The sequence below is a fragment of the Bufo gargarizans genome, chromosome 1, assembly GCF_014858855.1.
Source record: "Bufo gargarizans isolate SCDJY-AF-19 chromosome 1, ASM1485885v1, whole genome shotgun sequence".
Lineage (NCBI taxonomy): Eukaryota > Metazoa > Chordata > Amphibia > Anura > Bufonidae > Bufo > Bufo gargarizans.
The window spans coordinates 123,170,051-123,192,850 of record NC_058080.1 but is presented as its reverse complement, the minus strand read 5'-3'; the positions used below and the strand labels follow the sequence as shown (position 1 = coordinate 123,192,850).

The following is a 22,800-nucleotide window of genomic DNA, read 5'->3' as shown; positions in this document are numbered from 1 at the left end:
CCAGTATGCTCGCTGTCAGCGGCTTGAAGTTCAGTTTGTCCTAAATCTACAAATGATAAAAGTATTTATTGACCAATATTGTAGAATTTTTGCAGGCAGTTAAAACAGGCAGTTTTTTTCTGAGGATTTTAACAACTCTTTTTTGTGGAGAAAAGGTATTAGGAAGTTAGGGTACGGCCACGAGTGGAACACATTTTGCTGTGGATTTTGTTCTATGCATTGCAAGGGATGAAATAAAAAATCTGCAACATAAATTGACATGCTGCAAATTTTAAATTAACACGGCAGATCAAGTTACGCTGCAGATTTCTTAACATTTCATCCACTTTGCTGGGATTATTTGCCGCACACAAATCCCCATCCATGTGGATGTACCCTAGCTCTCTGTGTATGCCTGTGAGAATTAAATAGCTGATAGGCTGCCAGTCACATTGAAAAACAATACTTTAAAAAAATTAGTTATTGATTTTGGTTAACTGCTCCCCAATATACCCCCTTATTTGTCCTACAGGTGCTACAGGACCTTTGTAATAAGCTGTTGCATGGACAACTGTTGAGAGTCTCTGTAAACAAAAAGGACTGCAGTCCAAGAAGGACTTATGTCATTCAAACTTTACGTAAACTGGTATTCCAGGATTTTACTCTTGATTGCCTATCCTCAGGGTAGGCCATCATATCTGATCAGCGGGGTCCAACACTCTGCTTTCCCACGCATAAGCTGTTCTGCAGTAGCTCTTGCGCAGCACTTCTCTCATTCACTACAGTGGGAGCAGCTCAGTCATTATCAGCTCCATCCACTACACAGTCTCTGCATATAGACAAAGCATACAGAGATAGAAATCAATCACTGATAAGACTCCTAAGCATAGAAAGAGGTTTAAATGTATTACAATTTTACTGATTTTTTTTCCACGAAACTATATAAAATCTGCTCAGGTCCTCCTGCTCTATAACATACTCCCTGTAGATTGCACTGCATTTTCGAAGAGGCATGTTCCCTTTAAACTCTTCAGAAATCTCAAAGGTGTCCTCAATACTGAGAAATACAGGCAGATGCATATCTATCATGCAATACCATCAGAGAGGCATCTGCCTGGCTCCAAATTTATTCTGCAGCAGGACAATGACCACAAACATACAGGTGCAGCATGCCGCAGGGTCGTGCATGAGTGAAGATGTGGATGGATGGGTGTAGTAGTAGTTGTACTCACGAACAAACGAAGGCAGCTCTCACCTGTGTGTCCTTGTCTTGAGCCCGGACATAGCAGTTAAACCTCAGAAAAAACTTTTTAGGTCCAGCTCCAAAGTTCAAGGTATAAATCTTTATTCAAGCGGTTTTAAAATATTCCAATACACAGGTACACTTGTGTTACGCGTTTCAGACCATAATCAATATAGGTCCTTCTTCACGACACAACATTACTCAAAAGAGTGCACTTTATATGCCGCACCCAGACCTGACCCTGACATCAGGAAATTGCGTGGCTCTGACATACTCAGTGCAATCAAGTTCACACGCAGTCATTTACTAACAAAGCACATATCAAACATGTATTATATAATAGAATAAAACTAAGTGCACTTCATTACTATTAATAAAAACTATTTTTCACTGATGGCTGGATTATGAGAATTCTCTCAAGAAAAAAGCATCCATCCTAATACTGCAGTATGAGATCATGTCTTTTATTTAACCCCTGCGGGTGACGTGTAGTGGCAGACAATCCTCTCGGACTGTTCAATTAAACTCATGCAATTAATTGTGCAACAGGAACAACAAACTCTTACTGAGTTAAGAGATGAAATAAGAAAAAACCAGGGCACACTGTCACCATTTGTGGATAATTTGTTGTTCAAAGATCTGGATAATAAGCTAAGAGAAAATCTCACGAAATTGGAAGACATCATTATCCAATCCAAACAAACAAAATATAACAGGGATCTGTTGGACTATAACAACAATACGGTCTATAACTGGACTGAATTCAAAACTAACCTACCTCGTTCCATACTGAGGAGATCACGTTCGAAAAGAAGACCGTCTTCTAAAGTGTCTTTCAGCTCAACCGATATGGATTCTTCGGATTCAGCAACCACAGACAATCCAGGGTTAACTGTGAGACACCAGGTGAATGTTTTCCTTCTGCGAACTTTCCGCACCACAAATGAGCTGCAAAAAACGAAGGGCGGGGAGGCGGCACAGAAAAAACACGCCGATATCCCTCCCGGCACAGGAAAGAGTAGCGGACTTGCAGGTAGTGAATATGTCAGCTACTATTCTATCGATAGAGCAGATTGATGTGTAAGGCTACTTTCACACTAGCGTTCGATCGGATCCGTTCTGAACGGATCCGATCATAATAATGCAGACGGAGGCTCCGTTCAGAACGGATCCGTCTGCATTATATTAGCATATAAAAGCTAAGTGTGAAAATAGCCTCATACGGATCCGTCCAGACTTTCAATGTAAAGTCAATGGGGGACGGATCTGCTTGAAGATTAAGCCATATTGTGGCATCTTTAAACGGATCCATCCCCATTGACTTACATTGTAAGTCTGGACGGATCCGCACGCCTCCGCACGGCCAGGCGGACACCCGAACGCTGCAAGCAGCGTTCAGCTGTCCGCCTGTCCGTGCGGAGGCGAGCGGAGCGGAGGCTGAACGCCGCCAGACTGATGCAGTCTGAGCGGATCCGCATCCATTCAGACTGCATCAGGGCTGGACGGAAGCGTTCGGGTCCGCTCGTGAGCCCCTTCAAACGGAGCTCACGAGCGGACCGACGAACACTAGTGTGAAAGTAGCCTTAAAGAGGGGTTTGTCATTTTCCCCAACCTATCAGTTTGATTTATATAAAACCATTTTAGATGTAAATCATTTTGCCCGAAGTCTTACTTTAAAGAAACATTTTGAGGATGTAGATCAGGCATGCTCAACCTGTGGCCCTCCATCTGTTGTAAAACTACAACTCCCAAAATGCCCTGCTGTAAGCTGATAGCTGTAAGCTGTTCGGGCATGCTGGAGGGCCGCAGGTTGAGCATGCCTGATGTAGATAAAGGTATTGTTGGTGTAGAGTTGAGTCAACCTATATATTGGAGTTTGCACAAGATAATGTTAATTTTCGGGGGAATACAATGTTGTTTCCTGAATTAGTGCATGGAGCCTCTCTGCAAGAAATTGTCACAAAGCCGGTTGACCTTGAACTGAGTAATAGAGCGGTATGTTTTACCACGAGTAATAGGGATTTTTATCCCCTTCAGTCAAGGTCGCCGGCTTTGGATCGTTACCAAGAATTGCTTGGAGCTGTTGTCATATTAGATAGCGCGGTATATAAGTCACAGGTACAGATGTGTTAAATAACACTTCTGTTTATACCGCGCTCAGAGGCAACCTTCTCCTCTCTTATCAAACGGAATTGGTCAATATTTTGACAATGGGTATGGAATTGGGTATTTTTAATAAAAAAATAATATGATTTTCTATATGTACCCAATCCAGTCATCTCGATCTTTCATGCTCCGCCGAAAATTCATAAGGGTGTTTTCCATCCTCCACTGAGACCCATAGTGGCGGGGATTGAATCCTTCTCAGAGAAGCTTTCTGAGTGGGTAGATTCTTTACTACAACCATTGGTTCCTCTGATCACTGGGTTTTTGAAGGATACCAGGTCTGTACTTCAGGCATTCTCTGAATTCAAATGGTGTGAGGGGTTCGGATGGATTACCGCGGATGTGGTGTCACTGTACACAAATATCCCCCATGATCTGGCCCTGGGAGCACTGGCCTGGTTCCTTGATGTATACAGCAATTATACTAGAGAACTACAGGAATTTATGGGTACAGCTGTTGACTTCCTCCTCAGGCACAATTTTTTAAAGTTCAATAATGATTTTTTACTTACAGATTTCGGGAGTGTCGATGGGTTCTAAGTTCTCTCCCTCCATAGCCAATATATTTATGGCATGGTGGGAGAGGAACTTTCTCCTCATCGACACTCTCCTTTTTGGTGGCTGTGTGCAGTGGTATGGCTGCTACATCGATGACCTGCTGATGGTTTGGTCTGGTCATGTGGCGGCCATACCGCTGTTCACTAGCTACCTAAATTCATGTGTGGACTCTTTATTGGATTTGTGCCTGAGGGGGAACAAAGATACATCAACAGTCTATACAAGTACCTATAGGAAAGATACAGCAGGAAATACCATACTCCATGCATCCTCTTGCCATCCACCACATGTTATCCAGAATATCCTGAAAGGTGAATTGATTAGGGCTAAGAGGAATTGCACAGATGAGATTTCTTTTAATCTTGAGGCTAATAGTATCATGAGGAGGCTTGCATGTAGGTCATTCTCTAAACAAATAACATCACACCACTACCAAACGGTTTCTAAAATGGAGAGAAACACACTTATTTTTCCTGAGAAAAAAGCCATTAATAACAGGTATGGGCAAAGCTATACTAAGAATAACGCCATAACTTTTGTCACCCAATATAATGAACAATATGACAAAATAAATAATAAATAAATATGTAAAATAAAAAAAATCTACCTCTCCTGAGATATGATAATCAATGGTCAGGCACAGTGGAGGAGGGCATTAGGTGCTCAGCACGTAAAGCCCCGACCCTTGGCCAAACACTCAGTCCTAGTATATTTAAAGAGCCTGGAGCTGTGAAGGCTACATGGATTAGCAGTAAAGGTAGTTATAAATGTGGTCATGGCAGATGTATCTGCTTTAACCACATGCAGGTCACGAATCAATTCAAATCTACTGCAAATGATAAGAAATTTACCATCAAGACCTACCTTAATTGCAACACGAAGAATGCAATCTATTTGGTGACGTGTATTGAGTGTCAGCTGCAACATGTGGGATGCACCTCTAACCAGATAAAGGGGAGAATACGTAAACATATTTCTGATGTGCCCCACCATGAAAACCACAATGTGTCTGCGGTAAGTTTGCACTTTGCGGTTTGTCATGGTGGGGATACTTCCAAATTGAAAGCACAGAGTATTGAGAGAATAACAGTTCCGATCAGAGGAGGGGATTTCAGTGTCTTTACTGAAGAATTCAAATGCAAACAGTTCAGGACAGTTCTTACAAGCAATGGACTGGCTGATGTTACACATGTGATTACCTTGTGCAAATACATACACTTTAAGGTATTACATATTAAAGCATATACATGTTGTTATGTGCAGGATGCTGCACAGACAATGTCATTAAGAACTATCTTCAGCATAAAGAAGAACAAGGAGTCCTGATAGTGATGATATGATCCCCACAGATCTCAACATCATCGAATCTGTCTGGGATTACAAGAAAAGACAAAAGGATTTGAGCAAGCCTACATCCACAGAAGATCTGTAGTTTGGTCTCCAAGATGTTTGGAACAACCTCCCTGAGTTGCTTCAAAAATTATAAGCAAGTGTACTTAGAAGAATTAATGCTGTTTTGAATGCAAAAAAATGATCAAACTATATATTTTGTTCATCCACTTTGCATGGTGTATATATATATACACACACACACACACATACACACTCAAAACATGTTTTGGTAGTAGTTTCAAAAAAGCAAAAATACATGAAAGTCAAAAATATCCATAAATTTATATAATCCCAAGATACAAAGTAAGAAAAAAAGAAAATACCCCCATGTACACTGTAAATAATAACTAGGATACGCTAAAATAAAAACATGACCACCAATGGACCATCACCTCACCTCCCTGTTTCTAGGTCAGCCTTCTCAAGGGACGATATGAGTTAGTTCAAAGTTCTATACCTATTTATATATATATACTCTGTATATACACAGCAAATGGGAAGAACTAATGTGCATCAAACCAATAAGAAAAAGGACTGCAAGTATAATATATGAATATATTATCAGTGCATTAAGTGATTTGTCACATACATATTGCCACTCATTATATAACACACATGCACATGTCTAATCATGCCTTTGTCTTGGACATGTCCTCGCATCCGAAAGACGCAATGTGCACATGTCAAATTCACTGTTCACGTCATCACTAGGTGCTGAGAACCCATGCACATAGGGGTGGCCATCTTACAGAAAGTAAAATTGTCTCTTGAGTAGAATGAATCTTAGCAATTTACAGATAACAATTACAAAACATAAACTGCATTTATAAAGTCATGGGGCCAGATTTATCATTAGCTCAAGTCAGAATAATGGAGTGAAAGAGTCGCAAATTTTTGCGCAATCACTAAAACTGCGCAAAAATTTGCGACTTTTTTCTGCTCTGCACTATGCTCGCCAGTTTTCTGAAAGTGGGCGTGTTTTCTTATGTAAATGAATCTCTAGACAGATTTACTATTGTGACTATTTAAAAAGTTGCAAAAAAGTCGCCAACAATTGCGCAATTTCACTCCAGTGAGGACCATGCTTATCTTATGAGACTTTTTAATAGAACATGCGACTTTTTTTTAAAGACGTGCGACTTTTTCGTAAAGATGTGCGACTTTTGTAAAGCTGCTTACTGACGGATAAACTGCTACCGTCAAACCACATTTATTACAGTCTTAAAGGGCCGATCATAAATCTGACTTGGCTAAAACTGACTTTAGCCATATGTGAAAGTGGAGTGAGCTGTCAGAGTAATGATAAATCTGGCCCATGGTGTGTAATAAATCAGCTAATGTAGATAAAACGGAATTTTGGAGCGACATGATTTTAGAACACCATCATTTATAATAAGAAGTAAAATAAGTGAAATGAATTGTACAGAGAACGTGTATACATATAAATGTAGTAATACACTGAAAAGAAGAAAAATCCAACATATATGCCAAGAATCGGCCAGACAAATACCGTTTTTTGTGCGGCCGATTCCGTGAATTCTATGCCAGAAGAGCCTGCTGGAATCTAACAGCAGTGTGATACAAGCCTATGGTTTATGTGAGTGAAAAAAAATAACATCCAATAAAAAAATACTGTAGAAATATTTTGGTGCTATGCGTCAAAGTATATACAGTAAACTCACATTATATAAATGTGTGCTAAAAGACAACAACCTTGGTGAAAAAGATAATGAAGTATTCTCTGTAAAAGTGTTAAAGGGGTTGTCTCACCTCAGAAAATGGCATTTATCATGTAGAGAAAGTTAATACAAGGCACTTACTAATGTATTGTCATTGTCCATATTGCTTCCTTTGGTGAATTGATTCATTTTTTCATCGCATTAAACACTGCTTGTATCCAGGGGTTACAGCCACCGATACAATCCAGTGTGCAGGCATAGCGGCATCAGAATCCGATTAAGTTAGACAGTGAATGGAGGGCTCACCCTTTCTTCCCTCGGAGCACTCCCTGTAGTTGAGGCTCCTGCCTGGTGGTATTTTTGGGTATCCTTGATTTTGGTGGTTGCATGGGTGCCTGGTAGTGCAATGTCCAGCGTATCGTGTAAAAGGAGCCAGGAAACCAGGCCAGAGGTAGAAGAATAAACATCTCTTTTTATTTGAGTGCAAAATAGAGGCTGTAGTACAACCAACAATAATCTGTGCAGAATGCAAATCCTTTTTTCCAGAGGGTGAAGTATGGAGGCTGGCAAAGTGCGAATAATAGCACTATTGGTATGCTATCTTGCACAGTCTCTCTCTGTAATCTGGCAACTGTAATCTGGCAATTATGGCTGTAGTGTTCACAGTCAAATCTGGCTAGGAAGTAGTTAAGCATGATGGTGTCTTAACTGTAATCCCTCACAAACAGCAAAGTGTGGTTAGCTGTAATTGCAGTTTACCTTGATGACTCCTATGCTTGACCATGCAGAGTCTAGGATCTTCTTTCTTTATCTACTCCTTGCTGTAGCAGAAGCAGTAACTTTCACAGAGATCAGTTAGTCTCTGGATCCTGATGCCTCAGAATAAGGAGAACATGGACTTGCCTCCTCCCTCACAAGGCTATACTCCCCCCTCTAGACAGGAAGTAAGACCAGCCCACTTCTACCAAGAGGAACTGGGGTACTGTGCGTGTCCCTCTGATTTGTAAACTGCTGTGGAATATGGTGGCGCTATAGAAATAAAGATTTTTATTGTTATTTGTGTCCTGGAGTCTGATCTGGTTTTTATGATGCAACTATACACACAGGTCATTTCCAGCTGCCTTCACTGAATGAATTCCACTGAAAAAGAGCTGCCTGTAATTGTTACCTTCAGATGGGAACCATGGCAGCAATAATACACCTGCTGCTCCTGTGTATTAGAGACCAGCCAAGCTCGTCACAGGGACATGTTAGCTGAAACAATGCAAAAGGCACATAAAGGGTAGAACAGCTAGTGAACAACTGGTATGTAAGTTATGTAAAATAAATATATGCACCCGCATACGTTATGCACACAATTAGTATTACTCTCCAACATATCATATGGCACCATAGATATAGTCACACAACACGCCTTTATAGCCAATGTAAAGCAGCATATACAACCTTTTCTGGTCCAGGGGCAACAGTTTCATAATGAACCACTTGCAAGGACTGCAATAAAACCTAAAAGGATATCACCACTTGAGGCATTTATTGCACATTAAAAGTATATGCTAAAATGTCTGATGGGTGCAGATTCTATTTTCAAAAATCCGACCTATAGGGAGAATGGGGATCCCCTTTTCTCCAATCAGCACCATATAGAGGAAGAGGACATGCATGCCTGTGGCTATCTCCATTGTAGACTATGGGTGTTGTGACAATTGTTACTCACCTGTCCTAGTTCCAGTGCCACACGCTGCCTTGCTCCCCTCCTCAGCACAGCTCAGTCTGTTCTCCTGCTCAATACATTTCTGCAGCTACCTGACATGCAGCAATTAGGTCTGTGAAGGTTCTCATTTATCCAGGTCAGGGTATATCTGTAAAGAATAAATCAAGGCAACTGGACGTACTGTAGATTTCTTTAAAACTGTTTCACTCGTTCTTCCAACGAGCTTTCTCAATTCTGAGTGAATTCCCAGAATTTTTGTACAGTCACTCAGAATTGAGAAAGCTTGTTGGAAGAACGAGTGAAACGTTTTCAAGAAATCTACAGTATGTCCAGTTGCCTTGATTTATTCTTTACAGATATGCAGCAATTACATCATCCAACAGGGTGAACGAAACCCAGCCGAAGGGGCGAGACGCCTCCTGACTATTAAAGAAGCATCTGGTATCTCTGCTGATATACATCAGTATTTTCATGATTGTTCTGCCACATCAATTTTCTGAATAAAAATTGCTCTTCCAGACCTGAGGCTTAGTAGATATACCTCACCAGGTAAGACCTTAACAAAAAAGTCAGGCCATAGATCCCAAAGGTGCAACAACATCTATATACTATTGTCATTAGACCTCAACAACTTAGCTGAACTGTCTCCACTCCAGGCTGTGTGTGACCTCTCTGCATGGATGGATGCCCAGGAACCTGTTGCAGCAGCCTTACCCGCTGTTTTACTGCCTATCCCCCAATTCGCTTCTTGACCAGAATCCACGACTTGAGGATCTTTTTTCCAACTACCTATACCTGCCTGGTTCAACAGTAATTCTAAGACAGCACTCTTTTGAAAACAGGATGACCCTATATGTACACTCATTCTACGGCCAATGCCCTCTTTCGTTAAGACAAGGGTCCAATTTCTTGGGACAATACATCAACCAGTTCCACTCACTCGGAACAAAGCCCTACTGACAATGTTCTATGCAGGGCTGTTGAGCCATCTTAAAGATGACTTAGACAGAAGGGTTCCACTTACATCCTTTGATGATCTGATCTCTCTTGCAACTAGGGTAGATTTGCAATTCCGGCAGTTATCTAAAGCGCAGGATCACTGGGTACCATGGGCTAATACTCCATCTAAGTCACCACCCTGTAGAGATCTATGGAAGCCATGCAACTTAGACATTATACCATACTTTCCTCTTAAAGGAATCATCTAAGGTCTCTCTCTATACTGTGAAACAGATGTTCATTCCTGGATGAATTGTCCCAGATTCAAAGCAAAGCAGGGGAACCCCAGACACCAGGTGAGAATGGAGGGATCATTCTTATTTCTCCTGCCAAGTGTTTGTGAACTCTCAAGCTGCAGATTATTTTTTTAAATCTTCTCTGGCAATCTTCTCTGCAATTTCACATGGTCTAATTCAGTACTGTACTGTAAATGTGCTACTCCAAAAAGGAGTTCTTTATTTTGAGGAGATTTATTTTTTTAGTTCTTCCTCCTACTAGAACTATAGTGCTCCTTGGATAGCCGTAGCAACTTGTAAATGACCAATGATTGATAGGTTAAAATTATCCAATGGTGTCCATCTTGTTTCCAGCAATGTATTAAATCTATTCCTCAATCTATTACCTTGTCACTCAATTCTGACAGAATTTCATTCCGACATTCCTTTACAGTATCAAGACTTTGCAGATGTATTTTTGAAACTAAGCATTTAACAGAGGCAGCTATCCATAGTGTTTCCTAGTCCTTCTACCCATGAGCCTTCCATCGATGCAACAGACAGCTTTGAAACGCCTTTGTAGAATTGTGCTACTGTAAGTTAAATGGGTTGTCCGCTTTACAGGTGAACTTAATGTTACCTTCTCTAAACTATTGAATGCACATGTCCAACTGTTAAATGTTTTAGTACGTTTAGTACAACCTGCTGTTCTCTAACAAGGAACTTAACAGCAAAATTGTCCCATAAAGTTTCTGGAACAACTAGAATTAGTATTTAAACAATCCTCCTCATAATGCTGGTCACATTTTGACATCATGAGACCAAGACGACATCTAACAATTGATCAACAGTACCTTGCCATTGAGAGGCTTCAAGCAGGATGTTCTCAGACGGAAGTGGCCACTGAGTTTAGAGTGTCATCAGCAGGTTGCAACAGAGATACAGTGAGACTGGAAGAGTCACAGAAAGGCATAGAAGTGGACGTCCTTTGGCGACATCCCACACTGATGACCACTTCATTGTGAACAATGCCCTGCGGAACCAGATGATTAATGCCACACAACTCCAGGCACATTTAAGGGAGGTTAGAAGCACCCAAGTGTCACATCAAAACCATTTACCTCAATGTAGTCTGCGTTCTAGATGACCTGCAAGGGTACCTAACCACACCACCAGACACAGGCATCATCATCTTGCATGGGCTAAGGAGCATCTACGCTGGATGAGGGACCAGTGGGCCTCAGTGCTGTTCACTGTTGAAAGTCGATTCACGCTGAGCAGAAATAATGATCAAGGAGAGCGCTATGCATCAGCCACTATTGTCACCAGACGAGCCTTTGGTGGTGGTGTTACAGTGTGGGCAGGTGCGTCTAGTCAATACAGAACTGCCCTACACTTTATGAATGTTACAGTGACAAGCCCATACTACTTGATTAACATCATTAATCAAGTCCTTATGGCTCTGCATCTTCATGGACGACAATGCGCCAGCTCATCGAGGTCGCATCATTAGGGAACGGCTGCTGGAGACTGGGATGCTTCAAATGGACTGGCCTACACTTTCTCCAGACTTGAATCTCATTGAAAACCTATGGGATCAGCTGAGTCGCTGTGTAGAGGCTCGTAACTCTGTACCCCAGAATATTAGCGGTCTGAGGGCTGCCCTTCAAGAATAGTGGGATGCCATGACTCAGCAGACAAGAAGTTGACTTCTGAACAGCATGAGTCCTCGTTGTCAAGCTGTAATTGATGCTGAAGGCCACATGACAAATTTTTGAGACATTGACATTTTCTGTAGGGGTATGCCCACCACTGTTGCTGGCTTTTGTTTCAATAAATTGTTTGAGATGAGGAAATCACCATTGCATGATACCTTAGCGTGAACTTTTTACGTTTTTCAGCCAAATATCCCTAACTTTTCGTGAGTAGTGTAAAGCTTGTCGCCTGTCTTGAGATTTGTAATCACCAAACTTGTTTCCCACAAAAATTCAATAAAAACTGCAATTTACAACTGTGTCTGCCTGTTTCCTTTTGCCATCCTTGAGTGGGGGGCCCACTTATACCACACACTGGCCTAAAAGATCATCTGTAAGGACTGAGCCACTTACAAGCGCACTTTATGAGAGGTTTAACATAGTAACATAGTAATATCTGCTGAACATAAACACAGATGCAGAGTGTTAGCTCCAGGTAACAATGAATCCTGTGACTGAGAAATACAAAAGCGGGATGACTTTAAACTGAAATGTCAACACGCTTTTGTCTGCACATTCAGCCTCTGCTTTATGATCACAAAAAGTAAACATTGAATGGCATAAATGCACTTTATGGCATGTGCAATTGAATACATAGTCAATGACCAGTGCTGCTGCTATTAGCAATATCAATGTACTGTATCAATTTTCTCTAAACGAATAATATATCCTTATTTATTAATGTCGTCCTTTTTTTCTTCTTTCTTTTCTCTTGGCTTCAGGCATAGAATGTACCACAATGGATGCTTGTATGTGGTGTTTTGTGTATATTTCTTCTTTGTGTGTGTGAGTGTTTACCTATTCAAATACAATGCATATGTATGTTGTACTTTATTATATCTTAAAGTTAATATTATCTACTGAAAGGATTTGGACCTTTCTGGACCTCTACGACAACCTTGGTTTGAGACACTGATGTCAGGAGAGATGTTTCTCAGTTGCTAACAGACACACACAAGTATTACTGAGAAGCACTAACTTTATTATGCTATCACTTGGCCTTATAAAGGCAGTAGAAAAGTTTGCATAACAACAGCGTTAAACCAATCATAAAAGATAAACATTGGTGCTCATACAGATACTACCAGAACATCCTTTTATGGTATGTAATACGTCACATAATAGAATGTACGCAGTTGTGCCGAATGACCCTGAATGAGACAAAACGTTTGTTCTAGTTCTAGGATATTCCCAGAATCTGTCCTGGGACAGATAAGGAAACCTAACTAACAGAGGGGGGATGTGAAACAGTGCGTGGGTGACATATTATAACAAAGCTGATCCATGCGTGCTGTGAACTGCCTCTCCCCCACTGCCTGATGTTACTTTGGATTATAATAAAGCTGCAAACTTTTTCCGACCACACTGGTGAGTGCCGCTATTTCTTTTCATCCTACATTACCTTCGACTTATAACAATTCTGTACATGTAAGAGAAAACAAGATGGAGTCACATTTCTCTTCAATCCCCTCTTAGAACCAAATTCCTTAGATAATATGGTTCTTAGCCTTGCCCTTTTCCCTGTATACCGCCAGATATTTTCTATATCCTTCATTTGAGTTGTCTTCAGGATTAGGCAGCAGAGTCTCATAAAATGACATATTTGATACTCCTTTCATTATCAGTTTCCGTACACATGGTATGATATATGTTGCAACTAATGCTATTACTATAATAATTATCAGGATAATGAGTCCCAACTGTACAAGTGCCTGTTTCCAGGTAGTGAACCAGCCAAAATACGGATCCCAAGCTTTATCGTCACCTGAGTTTCTTTTGAGCTTGATTGATAAATCCGTGAGTTTCTTTATTGCCAGTGTGACCTTACCATTTGGGCCGGTATTGTTGGGTATGAACGTGCAGCAGGATGAGGGGTCCATCAATACCTTACAGACACCACCTCTTTCTGCAAGTATCATATCGAGTACCATGCGGTTTTGAAATGTCATAATGGAATCTGCCTGTAACTGTTCTGCTACACCCTGTAACGCATCCCTGGTGTAGTTTGCAAACCTTTGTTGATTATAGTAAATATAGTTGATCCAGTCTACATTTTTGTTGATTGTTATGTGGGAAATTATGGATTCAAATCTTGCTGCCATCTGACTTCTTGCCTTGAATTCATCAGGGACCCCTCTTGGGGCCCCGATTGCATCAATATACACGTGTGGGTCGAAGCTACCTTTTGGGAGGGCACGACGGTTGCTTATATGTGTGTTGGTGTCTTTTTCATTTTCAGTGAAGATATGTATGTTCATGATGGCTTTAGCAAGGGCGCATACTCCTTTCCAGGAACCCTCTAGTCTAGATCTTATCTTTCCATCCCCACATATCCAATATACATCTCCAATCGAGTATACTTGATTCTGTGTGAGGGAGGTATCTGTTTCACTGTAAGTTGCACAGTATCCTTCAGTGAAATTACCCAGGGATCTTCCTTGATCTCCCCCTCTGTGGCAGGTATAGTTACCAGGATAAATATGTATACCTGCACCAGGGCGGGGAGTTTTTATGAGGAGTGGGTATTTTTGCTTCCATTTTTCACTTGCAGACTGGTTACTTGAAGAATTTGAGAATCATTGCAAAAAACATTCCTCAACACTAGAGGGCAATATTAAGGGCACAGTACCTAATTGAGGCTTAGCGGTCCCACATATATAACAATTACTTTTATTTACTGAAGCAGCGCTGTACTTCATCCATTCTAACCATAGGTTGGCATCAGAGAACCCAGTTTCTGCTGCAAGAGCCTCCTCATATGTTGGGTCAGATATTGCTCTCATATTGTTAAAAGTTAAGATACGGGGTATCTAGAGGGTAGAGGGTATGTTTGTTTCTGAGGGTATGTTCATTCCTATAGTGGTTGCCGCATCTCGTGGAAGGACTGCACTTCATTATGCTACATAAACAGAAAGAGTAAGTTGCAACGTGATGAGCACTGGAGGAATTGTACCAGAAGGTAGTGATTCCACCTTTCTGAGTTATAGCAACTTCAGCTTTGTTATCCTCCGGCAGAGTCATTAGGATCATCAGTAACCCCACAGTCTAAGTGGACCGTCTGTGCCATCTTCCAGACTTGAGGGAGTGCATCCTGGTGGAGGTCAGAGCTGTCTGCTCCCGTTAGTACCTCACTTTGTCCTTTTTCGAGTTCAGGACTGTCTGTCCCCATTATTACCTCATTTTGGGGTGCCTCCTTTACCAGTTTCACTCTGGTGGCGTGGATCCAAGTAGGTGCTTCTTCCGTGAGTACTGCTATGCGGGTCGCGGCTACCACTGTAGTCAATGGTCCGTAGGTGAAGTCTCCTGCAAATTTTCCTTTCTTTAATTTCTTATCAACACAATATCTCCCACTTGGAATGGGTAAGTTGGTTCCTGTGGAAGACAAGGAGACTTACAAGCAACTTTTTCCTCAATTTCACTTAGGGTTTTAATTAATCTGGTTACAATAGTGTTTGGATTGTTCCTCAAACATGTGATACACCTTCCCACATAATCTGACACTAACTGTTTAATGCCTGTAATATAGAAATTCTGTGCTAGCAGCATGTGTGTTCTTTGAATGCTGTTGTGTCCTACTCCATGAAAATGTGCAATGAACAGAGGGGAGCTGTATTGTGGTATGCATGGTTCTCCCTCTTTGCAGATTAATCCTGTCCTAGGATTCTTCTGCAAGATTGGATAACACCAATCGGCCATTTCATCATCAGTAGCTGAGGACTGGAGATCCACAAGCATCTGAGTTAACTCAAGTGAAGGAGGTACTAATTTCACCATTTGCAATGTGGCCGGGGCCATCAGTGCAGCCTTCTTGGCTTCCGCGTCTGCCAGGGCATTGCATTGGGACACATGATCTTTACCACCAGTATGCGCCCTGCAGTGGACAATCTGTCAGGGAAATCTTATGGCTTCTAAAAGTAGTATGACAAGTTCTGAATGTGAGATGTGCTTACGATCAGCTGCAATGAATCGTCTCCTTTGCCAAATGACCCCGTGGCCCAGACCACTTCATATGCGTACCTGCTGTCAGTGTAAATGGTGACTGGCTTGCCTTCATGTAGTATGCATACTCTCTTGAGTGCAATCAATTCTGCTGCTTGTGCAGAATGGTATGTGATGGGTCTGGCTTCCAGGACAATATGTGTGTCATGTTGTATGGCGTGTATACAATCAACCTCTGTCAAGTGATCCTCAGGTCCTTTACGTCCTAATAGGGAATTCAAGATAGGTGCTGGACCCGAGGTGTGTGTTGCGTATTTGATTTGGAGGGAGGGATTGCTGAGGAGTAGAATCTCATATCCAGATAATCTTTGTGCAGACATGTGCTGTGTGTGTATGCCTTTGAGAAGGCCTAATACATCATGTGTGGTGTACAGGATAGTCTCATGTCCCATTGTGAGTGGCATTGAAAGCTCAACCATCATAGCACAGGCTGCAAGAGATCTCAGACAGGCCGGCATTCCTTGGACAGATGCCAGAACCACCTTTGAGAAAAAGGCACAAGGACGTAACTTGCCTCTGTGATACTGTGTCAGCACACCCGCCATGGTTTTACAATTTTGTCAAGCATATACGTGGAATGTGAGTTTGTAGTCAGGGAGGCCCAAACCTGGACCTTAAAGAACATTTCAAATAATCAAATGCATTAAAGGGATTCTGTCACCTCCCCTAACCCAAAAAACGATTTTAAAGCAGCCATGAAGCACAGCTTACCTTGATTAGGCTGTGCTCTTTTATCTTGTAATCCGTCCAGCAGTTTCTGCAAAAAACGACTTTTATTGATATGCAAATGTGTCCTGAAGGTGCCCAGAGGGGCGTTTTGTTCCTCTTAGAGAGCCCAGTACCGCCCCTCTTACAGTGCCCAGCCCGCCTTGCTTGCACTGTCTAACCGCCCCCAGCCTGCCACAGCCTCTCCTCCCCCTCCCTCACGCCGAACGAACTCAGTCAGCAGGGAAGAGCGAGCATCGGACGTCACTGGGCTCAGCACATGCCCAGTGACGAGGATGAAGCTCCTGCCCTCAGTCTCCTGCTGATCGCACAGGCGCAGCCCTCAGTGGGTACTGCGCCTGTGTGAGAGTTCGTTCGGCGTGAGGGAGGGGGGAGGAGAGGCTGTGGCAGGCTGGGGGCGGTTAGACAGTGAAAGGAAGGCGGGCTGGGCACTGTAAGAGGGGCGGTACTGGGCTCTCTAAGAGGAACAAAACGCCCCTCTGGGCACCTTCAGGACACATTTGCATATCAATAAAAGTCGTTTTTTGCAGAAACTGCTGGACGGATTACAAGATAAAAGAGCACAGCCTAATCAAGGTAAGCTGTGCTTCATGGCTGCTTTAAAATCGTTTTTTGGGTTAGGGGAGGTGACAGAATCCCTTTAAACATTTCCTCAGCCCACCTGATGAGATCTGGCATGTCTGCCAGAGTGGCTTGTCTCGTTACATTGTCATAGTAGGAGCAATCAGGAATCCATTGTCTGCAGTAGTTTATCATACCAAGGAAAGATAACATTTCTTTCTTGGTGTGTGGGGTGACCAGGCCCGCAACAGACTGGACTCTTTCTGTGCTGATTCTCCTTTCTCCCTTTGTGAGAACAAAGCCCAAGTATTCAACTTGCTTTTTACACCATTGCATTTTCTTGTGTGACACCTTGTGTCCACATTCAGACAACCATTTCAACAAAGATAAACCATCTGTTACATTGGCCTCCTGTGACACACTGCACAAATCACAAATCATCCACGTATTGCAAGAGTACAGAACCCTGGTGCCATGGTTTTAAACTGGCTTGGAGGACAATGTTGTACACTACAGGTGAATCAGCATATCCCTGGGGCATCCTGCACCAGGTGAGTTGGCGACCCTCAAAGGAAAAAGAAAAAAGAGTCTGGTCTACTTGTCAACCGGGATAGAGAAGAAAGCATTTTTCAAGTCTATCACGCTGAAACAGACAGCATCTGCAGTAAATGGCTGACAGCAACTGAGAAATGTCTCGGCTGTCTCTGTTTACTCACGGTTTTGGCTCCTGAACTTTTGTAACTATGTGTGGGGGTCTGTATCTTCCTGATCTCAAAGCATCCCGCTGCCTCCTTCTCATATAAATGTTTCTCAAAGTCTTGTATTTTGTCTGAGGTCCATGAGAAAACGCTCTGCTTTACAATCAACATGAGATTGGGAGGGAGAATTAGGCTGTCACTATTTGCAGCCTGCAGTCCCTGGTTGGGAGGGGGAAACTCACACTTAGATTTTCCTCCACCCACAGTAAGAAAATTCATCAAATGACAGAGTGATAATATTACAGTGAGATATGTTCTTACACTTAGTACCAGAACAATAGCTCTCACACAAACAGATGGATCTTAACACTCTATGTATCTTATGCTCTAAATATAGGTATGCGTCAAACCAAGGTAGGTCAGTCTACCTGAGACTGTTCTCTTACATGTACTCCTGGTACTAAAAAAATCTCTGTTGACAGTTAGATAAAGTAAATAGATCTCCCGGAGATCCTATGGTGTGTCCCTGACACAAACCAACTTACGGATAGATCTCCCTGAGACTCTATGCCATACGTGGCACTCCAAGTGCCAGCCTTATTCATGAAAGTACTCCAAGTACTTATTATAAACTCCCGGAGTCTATTTTTAAGGCTTAACAATGTATCCCGGATACATAATAAAAACTCACGGGTAGAGATGTGGCCAGTGCCCTCGGACCCGGCAGTGGACAAAAGGGATATCTCTCTTACCGGACATGAGGATGGCCTTCTCTATCCGGAGCCCCCAAATTGAAAGGATTTGGACCTTTCTGGACCTCTACGACAACCTTGGTTTGAGACACTGACGTCAGTAGAGATGTTTCTCAGTTGCTAATAACAGACACACACAAGTATTACTGAGAAACACTCTAACTTTATTATGCTATCACTCGGCCTTATAAAGGCAGTAGAAAAGTTTGCATAACAACAGCGTTAAACCAATCATAAAAGATAAACATCGGTGCAGATACTACCGGAACATCCTTTTATGGTATGTAATACGTCACATATAAGAATGTACACAGTTGTGCCGAATGACCCTGAATGAGACAAAATGTTTGTTCTAGTTCTAGGATATTCCCAGAATCTGTCCTGGGACAGATAAGGAAACCTAACTCACAGAGGGGGGGATGCTTGGGTGAGATATAATAACAATTCTGTACATGTAAGAGAAGACAAGATGGAGTCACATTTCTCTTCATCTACCTAGACATGTATTGCCACTTTACAACTCACGACATTCACTATGAGGCAATTATGTAAATACAAATAAAATATTTATTGTATGTATATAGAAGCCATCCGCAAACCTTTGCAGGTTATGAGTCACATCAAATGGTAATAATTGAGACTCCTAATAAATATATAGGGGGTCATTTATTAAGCAGAAATATTCCAAAATTAGGCGTATTTCTGGTGCAGATTGCAGTGCAAAGATCCTTTGCGCCGCAATCTGCGACTTCTCCCCACTCACTCCAGGTCTAAAAGTGTGGGCAAGGCATGGGCTGCTGTTTTAGGCATAGAAAATGTCTAAATGTAAGACAGCAAGGAAACAATCTAAATAGAGGCCGGCGCCTTTTCATAACTCCAGCGGATCCACCGCCAGTGCAGGGCCTTTTACTGGTTCTGTATGAGGGTATGGTCACACGGTCAAGTTTGCTGATACAGTTTTGGAAGCTAAAATCAGGAGTGGATTATAAAAGGAGAGAACCTGTAAAGGACAGATATAACTTCTCTTTTATAAATTAATATTGAATTGCAAAACTGCATCAGGACCATGTGGCTGTGTTGAGTGATTTTGAGGGCACACCACATTTGCACTGTTATACAAGCTGTACACTGACTACTTTACATTGTATCAAAGTGTCAGATCTTCAGTGTTGTCCCATGAAAAGATAGAATAAAATATTTACAAAAATGTGAGGGGTGGACTCAGTTTTGTGAGATACTGTAGGTAAAGTTTATATAAGGCACTTACTAATGTATTGTGACTGTCCATATTGCCCCCTTTGCTGGCTGGATTCATTTTTCCTTCACAGTATACACTGCTGGTTTCCATGGTTACGACCACCCTGCAATCCAGCAGCGGTGGCCATGCTTGCACACTATAGGAAAAGGCGTCTGCCTTTCTGGTGGCTGGGACCGTGGGAGTGCCCATAGGCTGGCGCTTTTTCCTATAGTGTGCAAGCACGACCACCGCTGCTAGATTGCAGGGTGGTCATAACCATGGAAACGAGCAGTGTATAATGTGATTGCCAAATAAATCAAGCCAGAAAAGGTAACAATATGGACAATCACCATACATTAGTAAGTGCCTTGTATTAACCTTGCCCATATGATAAATGCCATTTGCAGAAGTGAGACAACCCCTTTAAGCAGGAGCGGACTGGCAACTTAAAGTGGGCCTGGAAAAAATACTAAAAGTATCCCCGTTTTGTAGTCGGGTCCAAATTGATGGAAGGCAGGGCCAACACAAGCAGACGGGGCCAGCAATACCATATTGTGGACACATTATAACACCCCAACAGAGCCAAATACCACAGTCCATCACAAAATACATCCTCAAAAACTTCCAAGGTCATGCAGTGGACATGGCTGCTTGGACACGTCTGACTGTGCCCTAATAATTTGAAGAAGATTGAGAACCGCACTCTACTATTTAATATTCTGGTGCCGGTCAAGGGCTGCAAGCAGCCAATATACATAGAAGTAAAATTGAGGCACACAGTTTTCAGTATTTGCAATTTCAGGGGATTTATTTATTTGTATCATCTAGTGGTATCATCCATTTGCCATTTCATCCATTTCATAATTTGAACATTTTCATAAACCGGACGTTTTGGTCGCGCAGGACCTTCATCTGCAGTTTTATCTGTTCACAAGCTCACACACCCGTCTGAACAGATAAAACCGCAGATGAAGGTCCTGCGCGACCGAAAAGTCCGGTTTATGAAAATGTTCAAATTATGAAATAGATTGGGCAAATGGATGATACCACTAGATGATACAAATAAATAAATCCCCTGAAATTGCAAATACTGAAAACTGTGTGCCTCAATTTTACTTCTATGTGCCCTAATAATAACCTCAACAGTGTCGGACTGGGCTACCTAGGGCCCACCAGTAAAATTTATTTTGGGGGGCCCACCATACGGATACATTCAAATATAATAAATAATCGAACAAGTTTTTTATATGAACGTAGGCTGGTTGAGGTGCGGTACATTGAATATATGTATATGTAGTGCAGGAAAATCTAATGTGTTATGTGCCACTTGTGCAGGGGGTAGGAGACTGGGGGCCCCACCTTGCTCAGTGGCCCCCCGGGGCATTCCCCTGTACCCCTGTGGGCCAGTCCGAGCCTGAACCTCAAACTGTTACATTATAGCAAAAGAGTTAACTTGATGCCAAACATTACAGAGAGGGGGGTAATTGACTTTACATGACAGCGTGCACATTGTGAATAGTCTTTAGTTACAGGGTAAAGGTGTGGCTGTCACCGCTTTACACAATGGGAATGAATGCAGGGGCTTGGTCAATGCATTGATTGACAGCTTGCCTCCCAGAGCTGGCTGCTGCCTCCTATTACAATAAATTGGCCGGAGATTTTAGGTTTCTCCATGTTGCCTCTAGCAACCTGTCTCCGTTCAATAAAAGAGAACAACATTAGACCATACGCTGTGAGGACTACAAAGCGAGCGAGCCCGGATAATAAGGAATTAAAGAGCAAAACTGCACAACCGGGCTCACAGTAAGTAGTGGTTGGAATCTGTTTACTTAATCTATGGAGAATTCTGAAAGTTTGACCTTTTTTTTCTGCCTAAGAAAGTAAAATCAAGTCTTAGGTTTTGTGTTTCAAGCAGAGAATGTGATTGAATAGCTTGCATTTAAATGCACGGTACAGATCCTGCAGGCATGAAAGGCACGGATGTTTTGGCAGATTAATAGTCTATTAACTCTTTAAATACAAAGGCTTAAAAAGAAATAGATTGAACCAGCACACTGATTGCAATCACCATTCACAGTATATACTTTTAAGTAAATGTATATGTGTTAGTATTATGCAATGTAGAGATGGGATAAACATAAAAGGGAAGCGAATGGCAATTTAACTGTGTAACAATATTTCTAATTATTATATTTTTTCTTTTTCCTTATTACTATTTCATTTTAAGGATGTTTTAAGATTTACAAACGTTAGGTGACATACAGTACATCTCAGAGTATTGACCGAAGTCACAAATTAATCACAAATTAATATTCAAAGTACAATTGTATGAATGTTCATAGGGTAAAGGATAGAAAGGTAAATGATTGTGTGATCTGTATAGCACAGACATTGCACGGTTCTCCATTTCTCTGTTGTACTCTGTTCTTATTACAAATATACAAACATAAATAGCATACTTTATAAAATAGTTTTAAAAAAAAAGCATACACAATATATATATACGCAAACTATCCATAGTACCCCATATCAAAGCCAGCCCAAGTAGCCTGATCAGTCAACAACGTCCCCTATAACAAAGCCACAATTACAACCTCAACCAGTACACGTTATATCAGAGCCAGTCAGGGTGGCACCAGAAGGCAGGTGGCAACTGTCCCCATACCAGCACCATCCACAGTGCACTGACCTCCATGCTGCTGTTATATACAGGTGAAACTCGAAAAATTTGAATATCGTGCAAAGTTGATTTATTTCAGTAATGTAACTTAAAAGGTGAAACTAACATATGAGAGACTCATTACATGCAAAGCGAGATATTTCAAGCCTTTTTTAGTTATAATTTGGATGATTATGGATTACAGCTTATGAAACCCCAAAGTCTTAATTTTGAGGTACCCTTTGCTCAGGGGCTATGGATTAATTAGCTGACTAGAGGGTGACACTTTGGCCTCTTTCAGATGGGCATTGCAGGAAAATGTGCGGGTGCGTTGCGGGAAAACCCGCGATTTTTCAGCGCGAGTGCAAAACATTGTAATGCGTTTTGCACTCACGCGAGAAAAATCGCGCATGTTTGGTACCCAAACCCGAACTTCTCCACAGAAGTTCTGGTCTGGGATCGGTGTTCT

General features: G+C 41.8%; 1 protein-coding gene across 3 annotated transcripts in view; it reads left to right on the top strand.

Moving 5' to 3' along the window:
- The first annotated feature begins 12,791 nt into the window (after positions 1-12,791).
- LOC122934684 (EF-hand calcium-binding domain-containing protein 6-like) overlaps positions 12,792-22,800 on the top strand; it is a 159,875-nt gene continuing 149,866 nt past the window's right edge. For 2 of the 3 annotated variants that reach the window (XM_044290365.1, XM_044290522.1), the window contains exon 1: positions 12,792-13,067. The gene's annotated coding sequence lies outside the window, so the exon portion shown is untranslated. Of the gene's footprint in view, positions 13,068-21,393; positions 21,476-22,800 lie in introns of those variants that run through there. The other variant, XM_044290445.1, reaches the window with a different exon arrangement.